The sequence below is a fragment of the Artemia sp. Qi Xiang Cuo genome, chromosome 1 (genome assembly GCF_049724085.1).
Source record: "Artemia sp. Qi Xiang Cuo chromosome 1, ASM4972408v1, whole genome shotgun sequence".
Lineage (NCBI taxonomy): Eukaryota > Metazoa > Arthropoda > Branchiopoda > Anostraca > Artemiidae > Artemia > Artemia sp. Qi Xiang Cuo.
Window position 1 is genome coordinate 82215134 of NC_142794.1, and position 16934 is coordinate 82232067.

Sequence of the window (16934 nt, forward strand, 5' to 3'; positions counted from 1 at the left end):
AGCCCACAATTTCTTGCAATTTTCGATAGAACGCGCGAGGATTTGAACTAGCTATGCTGATGACAGTAAAAAACATCATTCTTACTGCGTTTTGTTATTCCTGGCCATTGTTCCATCCTAAAGTCGTTTTGCTTTCTCAAGAATTATCCAAGCATCGGTAGGATCAACCATAGGTTGATATGTTGTTTTGGGTGCGTTTCCTTCTATTTATTTGTATGATTTTGGCAGCTGGGTCTCATTTTTGGTAGTGTGGAGTGGATGGATTTGAATGCTCACGTAAACTGCAGCAATTTATGTTACCTCAGTAGGCTATGGCCTAGATGAAAAGCGTTTAGTAATTTAAAGTGTTTACTTAAAGATTTCGTCTTTTTTTGTATGAATTTTTTATATGCTCAGTTCTCATTCAGCATCCGCCAGTGAAGGTCACATATATTTTGTAAAGGATTAAAGAGGGACACAATTTTGTAAAGGATTAAATCTTTCGCAATTACCTAATGCACTCAAATATCGGAGATTGGATTTTTTTGACTGGATTGTTATTACTCGGTGACGTCACTGATCAGTTATTGTTACAGTGCAAGCGGATAGAGGTGATTCGACAATGAAGAGTCAGTTTCTACAAGAGATAAATTTTAAGCTGGATTTGCTGCCGGAATTGACATAAAAAATGGACGCTCTCCCGAAACTTGTGGAAAGTGTAACTTCTGTCGAGGCACAGTTAGCACAAGTGAATGTTCAGCTAAAATCGAACGCAGAAGCTAACGAGAAACTGAAGAGTGAATTGATACTGGTTCGCCAAAATTTACAGTCAGCCACGCTTAGAGCTGACCGTTTAGAGGATGAGTTGCGGCGCAGCAATGTTATAATCTGCAACTTTGAGGCGGCGGATCCGAGAAGGTATACCCTTAGTGAAGAGATTATGAAGGTTTTGAACGACGTAATTCCCAATTTGCGCCTCACCCGCAGTGATGTAAGAGACTCTTTCCGATTGAAGGCGGGTCCTATTGTGCTAAAGCTGAATTCAATGGATGTAAGAAATATGGTTTTAAGGGGAAATCCACTTCTACGAGAATATGGACTCTCTGCTGCACCCGATTGTAGCCCCACGCAGCGTGAAGCTAGAAAACACCTCAGAGTAGAAATGAATAAAGCTCTCTCTGAAGGTCGTTCTGCCTATCTCAGGGGTGTCTAACTTTGTGTGAACAATGTTATTTTTAAATATGGTGAGCTATCGAATAAGGTTATAAAGGAGAAGACTCCGCGCATCACGCAAAAAGTACAAAAGGCAAGAGCACCTACTGCAGGCGCCATTAATAAGGGCAGCGAAGTTGTTATTCGAGGAAATGCGGAAGACAATTCGGGTAGCGATGCAACAATGTCGGATAGCGATGCGGAAACACTAGTGGAAGTTGATGTGAATAACCCCGCACCTACTGGCAGTAAAACCTACCATAAAGACACTATTTTAGCGAGGTCTCCATTAAAGGGTAATGATAAGAAGACGCGAAAATTATCGGAAGTTATTAGTCCTGAAGAACAATCAAGGGGAAAGAGTAGGAATGTTTCCAGGCTAGTGTCGCCCACGGGTGGTTGGCTAAATAGAGCTAGTCGGTACTTGTCGAGGGGCCCCCGTGGAGGTACCCCCTATAGTAACAGATATCGTGACTATTACCGCATTACTCCGGAAGATTCAGATTTTGATGCAGCTAATACCGAAGAGCGACAAGTACGCAGTGACTAGGAAAAACCCGGCCATATACATCGAATAAGTTTAGTAACCTGGAACGTACAAGGTGTGAAAAATAAAGTGAAACAGATTAGTGAAGATTTAAAGTCAATCGATATTATAGGGTTATTTGAAACATGGCATCGCGCAAGTGACCCTCCGATATTCGACGGTTTTAGTGTTGAGCATGTTGCGCGAAAGCCAGCTGGAAACATGCGCTGCTAGGGAGGGATAACCGTGTTACTAAATAAAGCTCGTTTCCGTTGTTATCATAGAATTGCTAGTAATTCAGAGAACATTCTTTGGGTACGGTTGGAGTTAGTGAGAAATAAATGGATGACTTTAGGATCTGTGTATATAGCGCCTCAGAATAGTTCCTATAATAGAGAAAAAACATGGGATGTGTTAGCTGAAGAGTTAAGTAGACTAAGAAGGGATTTTACAGAGGATATTTTTGTGGTTTTGGGGGATTTTAACGCTTATACTGATGCTTTATGAGAAATAGAGAGAGTCTTGTTCTAAAAAGGACCTGACTTGGTTGCATCTGAGTATGGAATGCTTCGAATTAGCAGAGATATGGAGAGAAGGGGGAATTGTGGGGAGAAAAGGCTCTTGGATCTCTGATCGGAGAATGGTCTAATAATTGGGAATGGGAGATTTGGAACTGATAGGGGAGTAGGGAAGTTTACCTGTATGTTGGGAGCTCTTCCGAGTCTGATGGATTATGTGTTGGTTGACAGTGGGCTTGCAGCTCAGTCAGTTGATGTTGAGGTACTTCAGTCAGTTGGTTCAGACCACTGGCCAGTTAAGTTAGAGCTGGGTTTAGAGGTTGAAGGTAAGAGGAGTGGTATTGGAAAGAGGTATGAGACAGTCGGTCAAGAGAAGGTCAGATTTCGAAAACCGTTAAAAAAAGATTGGAATAATAAAGAAATTGATAATATGAATGAGATAATAGCGAGACCGGAAGTAATGGATGAGATTAGAGGAGATTAGAAATCTAGATTGCGGTGCTGAGGAAGTCCTTGCCGAGTTATGCGAGTGCACCAGTGGTCTAGTAAAGCGGTAGAAAGGAAAGTTGAATCAGGAGATAAAGGATATTATGATGAGGAATGTAGAAGGTTAAAGCAGGAGGTAGAAACATAAGTAGAATTTGTTAGGCAGTGCCAGGATGAAGAATTGCGGTTAGAAGCGTTGAATTTTTATAGAATTAAGAATAGGGAACATAAGAAATTGCTGAAGAGGAAAAGTAGGGAATGGGATAGTTGAGAAAGGAAAAAAATGATGTAGGATTTTACACTAGGGAATGTTAAAGAATTTTTGAGTAGAATGAGAAAGGAAAGAGCTAATATTTCAGGTCGAACGCCTTCGCCGGAGTCGTGGCCTGGTTATTTTGAGAATTTAGAAGGAGACTGTGAAGGTCTAGAAGAGGATAGTCAGTCGTCATGTTCAGGTGAAAGTATTTTCCCGCTGTAGGAGAATGATTATGAATTAGTAAGGGAAGTGACAAGAGAGGAGGTTAGAGAAGTAGTTAGTAAGATGAAAGGAGGCTCAGCACCAGGTTTGGATGGGATACCAGCCTGGGTGGTTAAGAAATTTGTGTCGGTGTTTTTGTCGATATTAGTTATAGCATTTAATAGTATTGTCTCTACAGGTAAGTGACCAGAATTGTGGAAGACTTCAGTTGTTATACCGCTTTTTAAAAAGGGAGTCCCTAGCTCGAATGATAAATATAGGCCCATAGTTCTAGCACCATTTTTTAGTAAAGTGTTAGAAAAAATCTTAGATAGGAGGCTAAATAGGTGGTTATATAAAAATAAGATTATAAATGAAGAGCAAGGAGAATTTAGGAAAGTTTATAGTACAGCAAATACGGCAGTTGTGCTTAGAGCTTTAGTCGATAAGAAGGGAACAGGGAATAGCCGTCTATATGCAGCTTTTTTAGACCTAAGAAAAGCTTTTGATAATGTTGAGAGGGTGCTTTTCGTAGATATTCTGAGAAGTATAGGTTTACCTAGTATTTTTGTGAGGTTAGTTACTAGCATATATTGCGGAACTAAGGCGGTAGTAAAGGTAATAGATCAGGGTTTTTCTAGAGTATATAGAAACTGTTAAGGGGTAAAACAAGGTAATGCTCTTTCCCCCCGTTTGTTTTTTATTTTTATAAATGCTTTAGTTCAGTTAGTTTTGCTTTTCGCTGATGATTGCGTACTTGTAGCTAAGTCTGCCCATGAATTGCAGATTTTGTTAGATCTTGTTGCAGATTACTTAGATCTGAAGAAGCTCCAACTTAATGTTAAGAAGACAGAAATAGTTTTTTTTGGTAAAAGAAAGGATGAAGAATGTAATGGTAAAATTTATATTTAATGGAGACGAAATAAAGATAGTTGGAAATTCAAAATATTTAGGTTTTGTATTTCAAAATAATGGTAGTTGGTGTGCCCACATTAAAGAGTCAGTAAAAAGGGGGAAAGCGGCTATATCGACGGTTTTTAGGAATGGTACAGTTATAGATATTAAAAGTCTAGCAATGCATAAGAGAATATTTTTAACGAAGATTATGCCGATTATTCATTATGGTGGGGAATTATGGGGGATGGAAGCGGCAGAACAGCTGGAGACCCTTCAGGTAACTTATTACAAAAAGGCTTTTCGGCCTCCATAGGACTACGCATACCCAGTTTTTGAAATGGGAACTAGGGCTTTTTTCCCTCCGTATACATAGGCTAGTTCAGGTAGTTAGATTTTGGATGAAGATAGTGCAGGTACCACGAGGTAAACTTATTAGAGATGCCTATGAAGAGCTACTTGCTTCAGGGCGTAAGTAGTCGTGGCCGTTTAGGGTTAAATCCTTATTAGATAGATTAGGATTGTCATATATATGGAATGATGGTAGAGGCCTTGCTAATGGTCAGATTGATATAATAGGAATAGTTAAACAAAGATTAGAAGATCAGGAGATACAGACATGGGGGAATGAAATTGAGAGATCCAAGACATTAAGCGTTTATAAGGATGTTGAAAAGGTGTTCGGCCAGGAGATTTACTTTAAATTTAATTCGCCAAGTAAGTATTTGTCATATTGGTTGCAGCTGCGCGCCAACTGTTTGCCTTTAAGATGGAGGAATAAAGTATTTGAGAGAGGTAAGGGGTTCCCGGCGTCTAGGTACACGTGTCCCATTTGTAATATTGAAGAGGAAAATCTGGTTCATTTTCTGTGCCGGTGCCAGGGGTTTACTGATTTGAGGGAGGGTATTTTGAGGAAAAGGAATTTTTCACTTCGGGGCATGTTGTCTCAGACGGTATCTAGCCTCATGTGTAGATTATGTAGATTTGTTGATCAGGTACTAAAGGTAAGAAAGGAACTATTGTGAAGAAGATTTGTTATGGTTTGGAATAAAATGCTGAAGGGAGTTTTACTTTTATTTTCCTGTTATATTTGATGTATAGTGTATATGGCCCAGTAGAAAGGCTTTTGAATACACGATTATTATTATTGTTATTATTATGCGTGTGACATTGTGTCTAATTATGTGAGTTAGTTTTATTGTATTATGTGTGCTTTTGTGTTGCAATTGTTATGTAATTTAATTTTTATTTGCTAGGGGCTATGTTTAGTTATTGTTATATATGCTATTATCATGTGTTTTGTCTTTATATGCAACTGTGTTCGTTTTTGCCATGGTCCAAAGAGGCCTTTGTTTTGCAATAAATATCTATCTATCAATCTATCTACGCTTTTTAAATCTATTATTAATAAAACTGAATTGAATTGATGCTATTAGCCCACAATTTCTTGTATTTTATTATGGAACGCGCGAAGATTTGAACTAGCTATATTGGTGACAGTGTAATAACCACAATCTTACCGCGTTTTGTTCGTCTTGTCCATTGTTCTATCCCAAAGTCGTGTTGCTTCCTCAAGCATAATCGAATCAAGTATGAAAATAGTCCCGTTCTACCATGAGTTGTTGCATATCCCTTGTCACCATTGACTTGCTTTGATCCTTAGTCCCTCTAATCTATTCAGAAAACGCTTCTCTGTATCAGAGGCAACGCTTTAACGTTGCCTGTAGCGTTGCCTCATTGGAGCCATACGGCTCCAATGTTTTAGTATTTATTTATTATTTTTTTTCTCAAGAGGCACTTCATATGGGAGGGGTTGTCGTAGAAACTTCAAAGGGGGCTCGGTCAATTGGAAATCGAGAGTTCTAGGTGCCCTTTTTAATAATCGGAAGTGATTGGAGGGCACCTAGCCCCTCCCCCACGCCGATCATTCCCCCAAATACATCCAATCAAAATTTTGAGATAGCCATTTTTTAGCGTGATGATTTCCAGATAGAAAATATATTTGGGGAGGACACTCCCCCACAATCCTCAGGGCAAGGCTAAGTTATATCAGTAGTATGTACATATTGAATTCTATGGGACGTATAGCAACGAATTCTATGGAAGCTATAGGAATGTAGGTCATGAGTTCACGTGTACAATCTTAAAAAAAAACTGGTATGTTATAATCTGGTTTGGTGGGTATAATCTGGTTTGGTGGGTATAGTCTGGTTTGGTGGGTATAGTCTGGTTTGGGTTTTCAAAGAGAGTGAGTGGAATATTAATGTTTTGAACAATAGGAGTGTGAATGATTCTAATTAGTGATTGGATTGTATGAAGGTGGAGAAAAAAAGGATTAAACTGATTAACAGTTAAGGTAACCCCGAAGAGGTTGTTAACTCAGGTAATTGGTTATAAATTTGAAACAACATCAGTCTATGAAAATGGCTAACGACGATAGAATGACATTGTGAGTTGACCTAGCTTTACCTCTCCGAGGTGGTCTGTATAATAAACATGTGATGTTTGGAAAGTGTTGTCAATTTAAAATAGTTTAACGTTACCTTCTTCCCCCATTTCTGAGGGCAGGAGGGAGGGGGGGGGTCAATTTTGGAGGGAAAAACAAAAATGCTCAGAATCGAAAATAAATGGGATCTGCCTCAAGGGGAAGGCTCAGAGGCCCTTCGTTCCCCCATTTCTGAGGGCAGGGGAGGGGGAGTCAATTTTGGAGAGAAAACCAAAAATACTCAGAATCGAAAAATAAATGGGATCTGCCTCAAGGGGAAGGCTCAGAGGCCCTTCCTAACCCCATTTCTGAGGGCAGGGGAGGGGGGGGGGTCAATTTTGGAGGCGAAACAAAAAATAATCAGAATCGAAAATAAATGGGCTCTGCCACAAGGGGAAGGCTCAGAGGCCCTTCGTTCCCCCATTTCTGTGGGGTAGGGGGAGGGGGAGGGTCAATTGTGGAGGGAAAACCAAAAATACTCAGAATCGAAAATAAATGGGATCTGCCTCAAGGGGAAGGCTCAGATTTTCAAATTTCATTTTGGATTTCTTTCGTTGAAATGCAAGAGTGGGGAGGGGGGGAGGGGTCAATTTTGGAGGGAAAACCAAAAATAATCAGAATCGAAAATAAATGGGATCTGCCCCAAGGGGATGGCTCAGAGGCCCTTCGTTCCCCCATTTCTGAGGGCAGGGGAGGGGGAGTCAATTTTGGAGGGAAAACCAAAAATACTCAGAATCAAAAATAAATGGGATCTGTCTGAAGGGGAAGGCTCAGAGACCCTTCTTTCCCCCATTTCTGAGGGCAGGAGAGGGGTCAAATTTGGAGGGAAAATCAAAAATACTCAGAATCGAAAATAAAAGGGATCTGCCTCAAGGGGAAGGCTCAGAGCTCCCTTCGTTCCTCCTCATTTCGTCATGATTTCGGAAGCGGTAGGGGAGGAGGGGGAGGGTCAATTTTGGAGGGAAAATCAAAAATACTCAGAATCGAAAATAAATGGGATCTGCCTCAAGGGGAAGGCTCAGAGGCCCTTCGTTCCCCCATTTCTGAGGGCAGGGGAGGGGGGGGTGTAAATTTTGGAGGGAAAAACAAAAATACTCAGAATCGAAAATATATGGGATCTGCCTCAAGGGGAAGGCTCAGAGGCCCTTCGTTCCTCCATTTCTGAGGGCAGGGGAGGGGGGTCAATTTTGGAGGGAAAATCAAAAATGCTCAGAATCGAAAATAAATGGGATCTGCCCCAAGGGGAAGGCTCAGAGGCCCTTCGTTCCCCCATTTCTGAGGGCAGGGGAGGGGGGTCAATTTTGGAGAGAAAACCAAAATATTCAGAATCGAAAATAAATGGGATCTGCCTCAAGGGGAAGGCTCAGAGGCCCTTCGTTCCCCCATCTCTGAGGGCAGGGGAGGGGGGGGGAAGTCAATTTTGGAGGGAAAACCAAAAATACTCAGATTCGAAAATAAATGGGATGCCTCACGGGGAAGCCTCAGAGCCCCGTCGTTCCCCCATTTCTGAGGGCAGGGGAGGGGGAGGGTCAATTTTGGAGGGAAAACCAAAAATACTCAGAATCGAAAATAAATGGGATCTGCCTCAAGGGGAAGGCTCAGATTTTCAAAGTTCATTTTGGATTTCTTTCGTTGAAATGCAAGAGTTGGAATATTTCAGTAGTGTTTTGTTGTGGTTTAGCTTGTCACAGTTACATTTTCTTGATTTTTCAAAGTTCATTTTGAATTTCTTTCGTTGAAATGCGAGAGTTGGAATATTTCGGTAGTGTTTTGTCATGTTTTACCTTGTCACAGTTACATTCTCTTGATTTTTCAAAGTTTATTTCGAATTTCATTCATTGAAATGCAAGAGTTGGAATATTTCAGTAGTGTTTTGTCGTGGTTTAGCTTGTCACAGTTACATTCTCTTGATCTTTCAAAGTTCACTTTGATTTTATTTCATTGAAATGCAAGAGTTGGAATATTTCAGTAGTGTTCTGTCGTGGTTTACCTTGTCACAGATACATTCTCTAGTTTTTTCAAAAGTTCATTTCGAATTTCTTTCATTGAAATGCAAGAGTTGGAATATTTCAGTAGTGTTTTGTTGCGCTTTACCTTGTCACAGTTACATTCTCTTGATCTTTCAAAGTTCACTTTGGTTTTATTTCATTGAAATGCAAGAATTGGAATATTTCAGTAGTGTTTTACTGTGGTTTACCTTGTCACAGAATGTTTTACCATGTCACAGTTACATTCTCTTGATTTTTCAAAGTTCATTTTGAATTTCTTTCGTTGAAATGCAAGAGTTGGAATATTTCAGTAGTGTTTTGTCATGGTTTACCTTGTCACAGTTAAATTCTCTTGAATTTCCAGAGTTTATTTCAAATTTCTTTCATTGACATGCAAGAGATTGAATACTTCAGTACTATTTTGTCGTTGTTTAGCTTGTCACAGTTACATTCTCTTGGTCTTTCAAAGTTCCCTTTGATTTTATTTCATTGAAATGCAAGAGTTGGAATATTTCAGTAGTGTTCTGTCGTGGTTTACCTTGTCACAGATACATTCTCTGGTTTTTTTCAAAAGTTCATTTCGAATTTCTTTCATTGAAATGCAAGAGTTGGAATATTTCAGTAGTGTTTTGTTGCGCTTTACCTTGTCACAGTTACATTCTCTTGATTTTTCAAAGTTCACTTTGGTTTTATTTCATTGAAATGCAAGAATTGGAATATTTCAGTAGTGTTCTACTGTGGTTTACCTTGTCACAGAATGTTTTACCATGTCACAGTTACATTCTCTTGATTTTTCAAAGTTCATTTTGAATTTCTTTCGTTGAAATGCAAGAGTTGGAATATTTCGGTAGTGTTTTGTCATGGTTTACCTTGTCACAGTTAAATTCTCTTGATTTTTCAGATTTCATTTCAAATTTTTTTCATTGACATACAAGAGTTGGAATATTTCAGTACTATTTTCTCATGGTTTAGCTTGTCAGAGTTACTCTCTCATGATCTTTCAAAGTTCACTTTGGTTTTATTTCATTGAAATGCAAGATTTGGAATATTTCAGTAGTGTTCTGTCGTGGTTTACCTTGTCACAGATACATTCTCTGTTTTTTTTCAAAAGTTCATTTAGGATTTCTTTCATTGAAATGCAAGAGTTGGAATATTTCAGTAGTGTTTTGTTGCGATTTACCTTGTCACAGTTACATTCTCTTGATCTTTCAAAGTTCACTTTGGTTTTATTTCATTGAAATGCAAGAGTTGGAGTATTTCAGTAGTGTTCTACTGTGGTTTACCTTGTCACAGAATGTTTTACCATGTCACAGTTACATTCTCTTGATTTTTCAAAGTTCATTTTGAATTTCTTTCGTTGAAATGCAAGAGTTGGAATATTTCGGTAGTGTTTTGTCATGGTTTACCTTGTCACAGTTACATTCTCTTGATATTTCAAAGTTCATTTCGAATTAAGTTCAGTTAAATGCAAGAGTTGTAATATTTCAGTAGTATTTTCTCGTGCTGTAGCTTGTCACAGTTACATTCTATTGGTCTTTCAAAGTTCCCTTTGATTTCATTTCATTGAAATGCAAGAGTTGGAATATTTCAGTAGTGTTCTGTCGTGGTTTACCTTGTCACAGATACATTCTCTGGATTTTTCAAAAGTTCATTTCGAATTTCTTTCATTGAAATGCAAGAGTTGGAATATTTCAGTAGTGTGTTGTTGTGCTTTACCTTGTCACTGTTACATTCTCTTGATCTTTCAAAGTTCACTTTGGTTTTATATCATTGAAATGCAAGAGTTGGAATATTTCAGTAGTGTTTTATCGCGGTTTACCTTGTCACAGTTACATTCTCTTAATTTTTCAAAGTTCATTTTTTGAATTTCTTTGCTGGAAATGCAAGAGTTGGAATATTTCAATAGTGTTTTGTCGTGATTTATCTTGTCACAGCTACATTTTCTTGATTTTTCAAAGTTCATTTTGAATTTCTTTTATTGAAATGCAAGAGTTGGAATATTTCAGTAGTGTTTTGTTTTGGTTTACCTTGTCAGAGTTACATTTTCTTGATTTTTCAAAGTTCATTTCGAATTTCTTTCGTTGAAATGCAAGAGTTGGATTATTTCAGTAGTGTTCTGTCGTGGTTTACCTTGTCACAGTTACATTCTCTTGATCTTTCAAAGTTCACTTTGGTTTTATTTCATTGAAATGCAAGACTTGGAATATTTCAGTAGTGTTCTATCGTGGTTTATCTTGACACAGATACATTCTCTTGATTTTTCAAAGTTCATTTAAAATTTCTTTCATTGAAATGCATGAGTTGGAATATTTCAGAGGTGTTTTGTTGTGCTTTACCTTGTCACAGTTACATTCTCTTGATCTTTCGAAGTTCACATTGGTTTTATTTCATAGACATGCAAGAGTTGGAATATTTCAGTAGTGTTTTGTCGTGGTTTAACATGTCACAGTTACATTCTCTTGATTTTCAATGTTCATTTCGAATTTCTTTCATTGAAATGCAAGAGTTGGATTATTTCAGTAGTGTTTTGTTGTGCTTTACCTTGTCACAGTTACATTCTCTTAATTTTTCAAAGTTCATTTTGAATTTCTTTATTTGAAATTTGAGTGTTGGAATATTTCAGTAGTGTTTTGTCGTGGTTTCTCTTGTCACAGTTACATTCTCTTTATTTTTCAAAAAAGTTCATTTTGAATTTCTTTCATTGAAATGCAAGAGTTGGTGTATTTACCATTTCACAGTTACATTCTCTTGATTTTTCAAAGTTCATTTTGGATTTCTTTCGTTGAAATGCAAGAGTTGGAATATTTCAGTAGTGTTTTGTTGAGGTTTACCTTGTCAGAGTTCGTTTTCTTAATTTTTCAAAGTTCATTTTGAATTTCTATAATTGAAATGCAAGAGTTGGAATGTTTCAGTAGTGTTTTATTGTGGTTTACCTTGTCACAGTTACATTCTCTTAATTTTTCAAAGTTTATTTTTTGAATTTCTTTCCTGGAAATGCAAGAATTGGAATATTTCAATAGTGTTTTGTTGTGATTTATCTTGTCACAGCTACATTTTCTTGATTTTTCAAAGTTCATTTTGAATTTCTTTTATTGAAATGCAAGAGTTGGAATTTTTCAGTAGTGTTTTGTTTTGGTTTACCTTGTCAGAGTTACATTTTCTTGATTTTTCAAAGTTCATTTCGAATTTCTTTCGTTGAAATGCAAGAGTTGGAATATTTCAGTAGTGTTCTGTCGTGGTTTACCTTGTCACAGTTACATTCTCTTGATCTTTCAAAGTTCACTTTGGTTTTATTTCATTGAAATGCAAGACTTGGAATATTTCAGTAGTGTTCTATCGTGGTTTATCTTGACACAGATACATTCTCTTGATTTTTCAAAGTTCATTTCAAATTTATTTCATTGAAATGAAAGAGTTGGAAAATTTCTTAAATGTTTTGTCATGCTTTACCTTGTCATAGTTACATTCCCTTTATCTTTCAAAGTTCACTTTGGTTCAATTTCATTGACATGCAAGAGTTGTAATATTTCAGTGGTGTTCTGTCGTGGTTTACCTTGTCACAGATATATTCTCTTGATTTTTCAAAGTTCATTTTGAATTTCTTTCATTGAAATGCAAGAGTTGGATTATTTCAGTAGTGTTTTGTTGTGCTTTACCTTGTCACAGTTACATTCTCTTAATTTTTCAAAGTTCATTTTGAATTTATTTATATGAAATTTGAGAGTTGGAATATTTCTGTAGTGTTTCGTTGTGCTTTACCTTTTCATAATTATAGTCTTTTTATTTTTCAAAAAGTTTATTTAGAATTTATTTCATTCATTTGAAAAAGTTGGTTTATTTCAGTAGTGTTTTGTCGTGGTTTTCTATTTCACAGTTACCTTCTCATGATTTTTGAAAGTTAATTTTGAATTTCTATCATTGAAATGCAAGAGTTGGAATATTTCAGTAGTGTTTTGTTGCGGTTTACCTTGTCACAGTTACATTCTCTTAATTTTTCAAAGTTCATTTTGAATTTCTATCATTCAAATGCAAGAGTTGGGATATTTCAGTAGTGTTTTGTCGTAGTTTACCTTGTCACAGTTACATTCTCATGATTTTTCAAAGATCATTATGGTTTTCTTTCGTTGAAATGCAAGAGTTGGAATATTTCAGTAGTGTTTTGACGTGGCTTACCTTGTCACATTTACATTCTCTTAATTTTTCAAAGTTCGTTTCGAATTTCTTTCATTGAAGTAAAAGAGTTGGACAATTTCGGAAGTTTTTAGTCATGGTTCAACTAGTCAAAGTTATAATCTCTTTGTCAGTCAAAATTCGCTTCAGTTATGTTTAATTGACTTGAGAGTAATGGAGTATTTAAATTGTATTCTGTCATGGTTTACGATTTCACAGTTATATTCTCTTGATATTTCAAAGATCATTTGGAATTTATTTCATTGAAATGCAAGAGTTGTAATATTTCAGTAATGTTTTGTTGTGCTTTACCTTGTCACACTTACACTCTCTTGATTTTTCAAAGTTTACTTTGGTTATCTCTCATTGATATACAAGAGGTGGAATATTTCAGTTATGATATTTCGTGGTGTACCTTGTCACAAATACATTCTCTTGCTTTTTTAAAGTTCATTTTGAATTTCTTTCATTGAAATGCAAGAGTTGGATTATTTCAGTAGTGTTTCGTTGTGCTTTACCTTGCCACAGTTACGTTCTCTTAATTTTTCAAAGTTCATTTTGAATTTCTATCATTGAAATGCGAGAGTTGGAATAATTCAGTAGTGTTTTGTCGTGGTTTTCCTTGTCAAAATTACATTCTCTTGATTTTTCAAAAAGTTCATTTTGAATTTCTTTCATTGATATACGATAGTTGGTTTATTTCAGGAGTCTTCTGTTATGATTTACCGTGTCACAGTTGCGTTCTTTTGATTTTTCAAACTTTATGTTGGACCTCATTCGTTAGACTACAAAAATTTGAATATGTCAGTTTTATGTTGTTGCTGTATAACAGACCAAACATGCTGTCTCTTAATTTTTCACTGTTCATTTTGAATATTTTTAGCAGTCATGAGCGAGTCGGGCAATTTTAGAAGTGTTTTGTCATAGTTTAGCCTGTAACGTTAAATTCTCTTAATTTTTCAAAGATCAGTCTGATTCTATTTCGTTGAACTGGAAGAATTGAAACATTTAAGTAGTGTTTTGACCTGGTTTGGCTTATCAAAGTTATATTCTTTTAGTTTTTCAATGATCATTTTGGTTTCCTTTCGTTAATACGCAGAACCTAGATTATTTTGGTAGTGTTTTGACGAGCTTTGCCTTGTCACGGTTACATTATCTTAATTTTCAAAAGTTCATTTTGGATTTCTTTCGATGAAATGCAAGAGTTGGAATATTTCAATAGTGTTTTGTCGTGGTTTTTCTAGTCACAGTTACATTCTCTTAATTTTTCAAAGTTCATTTTGGATTTCTTTCGTTGAAATGCAAGAGTTGGAATATTTCAGTAGTGTTTTGTCGTGGTTTACCTTGTCACAGTTACATTCTCTTGATTTTTTTCAAAGTTCATTTTGAATTTCTTTCATTGAAATGCAAGAGTTGGAATATTGCAATAGAGTTTTGTCGTAGTTTAACATGTCACAGTTACATTCTCTTGATTTTTCAAAGTTCATTTTGGATTTCTTTCGATGAAATGCAAGAGTTAGAATATTTCAGTAGTGTTTTGTCATGGTTTACCTTGTCACAGTTACATTCTCTGAATTTTTCAAAGTTCATTTTTAATTTCTTTCTTTGAAATTCAAGAGTTGGAATATTTAAGTAGTGTTTTTTTGTGGTTTACCTTGTCATAGTTACATTCTCTTTATTTTTAAAATTTAATTTTGAATTTCTTTAGTTGAAATGCAAGAGTTGGAATATTTCAGTAGTGTTTTGTTGTGGTTTACTTTGTCATAATTACATTCCCTTGATTTTTCAAAGTTCATTTTGAATTTCTTTCATTTAAATGCAAGAGTTGGAATTTTTCAGTGGTGTTTCATTTTGGTTTAACATTTCAGAACTAAATTCTCCTTATTTTTTAAAAATTTCTTTAATTGAAATGCAAGAGTTGGATTATTTCAGTAGTGTTTTGTTGCGGTTTACCTTGTCACAGTTACATTCTCTTAATTTTTCAAAGTTCATTTTGAATTTCTTTCATTGAAATGCAAGAATTGGAATATTTCAGTAGTGTTTTGTTGTGGTTTACCATTTCACAGTTACATTTTCTTGATTTTTCAAAGTTCATTTTGAATTTCTTTCATTGAAATGCAAGAGTTGGAATGTTTCAGTAGTGTTTTTTCGTGGTTTACCTTGTCACAGTTACATTCTCTTGATTTTTCAAAGTTCATTTTGAATTTCTATCATTGAAATGCAAGAGTTGGAATATTTCAGCAGTGTTTTGTCGTGGTTTACCTTGTCACAGTTACATTTTCTTAATTTTTCAAAGTTTATTTTGAATTTCTTTCGATGAAATGCAAGAGTTGGAATATTTCAATAGTGTTTTGTCGTGGTTTACCTTGTCACAGTTACATTTTCTTGATTTTTTTCAAAGTTCACTTTGAATTTATTTCATTGAAATGCAAGAGTTGGAATGTTTCAGTAGTATTTTGTTGTGGTTTACCATTTCAGAGTTACATTCTCTTGATTGTTCAAAGTTCATTTCAAATTTCTTTCATTGAAATGCAAGAGTTGGAATATTTCTGCAGTGCTTAGTAGGGGTTCACCATGTACCAGATACACTTTATTGAATTATCAAAGTTTAATTTTTTTTTCTTTCGGTGAAATGTGACAGTTGGAATATTTTAGTATTTTTTTGTTGTGGTTTATTTTGAAACACTTACATTGTCTTAAATTTCCAATGTTAATTATTGATTTATTTCTATGAAATGCAAGAGTTTGAATATTTCAATATTGTTTTGTCGTGGTATACCTAGTCACAGTTACATTCTCTTGATTTTTCAAAGTTCATTTTGTTTTTATTTCGGTGTAATGCAAGAGACCTAAACTAATGTCGTGAAATCAACATGCAAAGTCGACATAGCTTTATTTCATTTTTTTAAGGTTAATTTAGACGAGGTTACGTGCGCACACGAAAGAAAAGCAAAATTACAATTGAAAAATTAAGAGAATGTAACTGTGACATTGAAAGCGACGTCAAAAAACTGCCAAAATATGCTAACTCTTGCATTCAACTGAAAGAAAACCCAAGTGAACTTTGATAAATCAATAAACTATAACTGTGACTATTAAAACTACAATAGATTACCTCTAAAATATTCCAACTCTAATTTCAATGAAAGAAATTCGAAATGAACTTTGAACAACTAAGAGAATGTAACCCTGACATTGTAAACAACGACAGAACACTATTCAAACATTTAAACTCTTTCATGTCAATGAAAGAAATTCAAAATGGACTTTGAAAAAAATCAATAAAATGTAATTCTGAAAAAATAAACTACGACGAAACACTACAGAAATATTCAAACTCTAGCATTTCATTGAAAAAAATTCATAATGAACTTTGAAAAATTAAGAGAATGTAGCTGTGACAAGGTAAACCACGACGAAACACTGCTGAAATATTCCAACTCTTGCATTTCAATGATAGAAATTCAAAATGAACTTTGAAAAATCAAGAGAATGTAACTGTGACAAGGTAAACCACAACAAAACACTACTGAAATATTCCAACTCTTGCATTTCAATGAAAGAAATTCAAAATAAACTTTGAAAAATCAAGATATTTTAACTGTGAAAAGGTAAACCACAACAAAACACTACTTAAATATTACAACTCGTCCATATCAACGATATAAATTCAAAATAAACTTTGAAAAATCAAAAAAATTTAACTGTGAAAAGGTACACCACAACAAAATAATATTGAAGGATTCCAACTCTTGGATTTTCTGGATAAAAATTCAAAATAAACTGTGAAGAAACAATAAAATGTAACTGTGACAAGGTAAAGCACGATAAAACACTATTGAAATATTCCAGCTTTTGCATTTCAATGAAAGAAATTCAAAATGAACTTTGAAAAATTAAGAGAATGTAACTCCGACAAGGTAAACCATAACAAAACACTACTGAAATAATCCAACTCTTGCATTTCAATGAAAGAAATTCATATGAACTTTGAAAAATCAAGAGAATGTAACTGTGACATGGTAAACCATGTCAAAAAACTACTGAAATATTCCAACACTTGCATTTCAACAACAGAAATTCAAAATGAACTTTGAAAAATCAAGAGAATGTAACTATGACAAGGTAAACCACAACAAAACGCTACTGAAATAGTCCAACTTGCATTTCAACAAAAGAAATTCAAAATGAACTTTGAAAAATCAAGAAAATGTAACTG

General features: G+C 35.3%; 1 protein-coding gene across 3 annotated transcripts in view; it reads left to right on the forward strand.

The window, feature by feature from the left end:
- Positions 1-16934, forward strand: part of LOC148956806 (uncharacterized) — a 91725-nt gene that overhangs the window by 20107 nt on the left and 54684 nt on the right. The gene's annotated exons all lie outside the window — the stretch shown is intronic.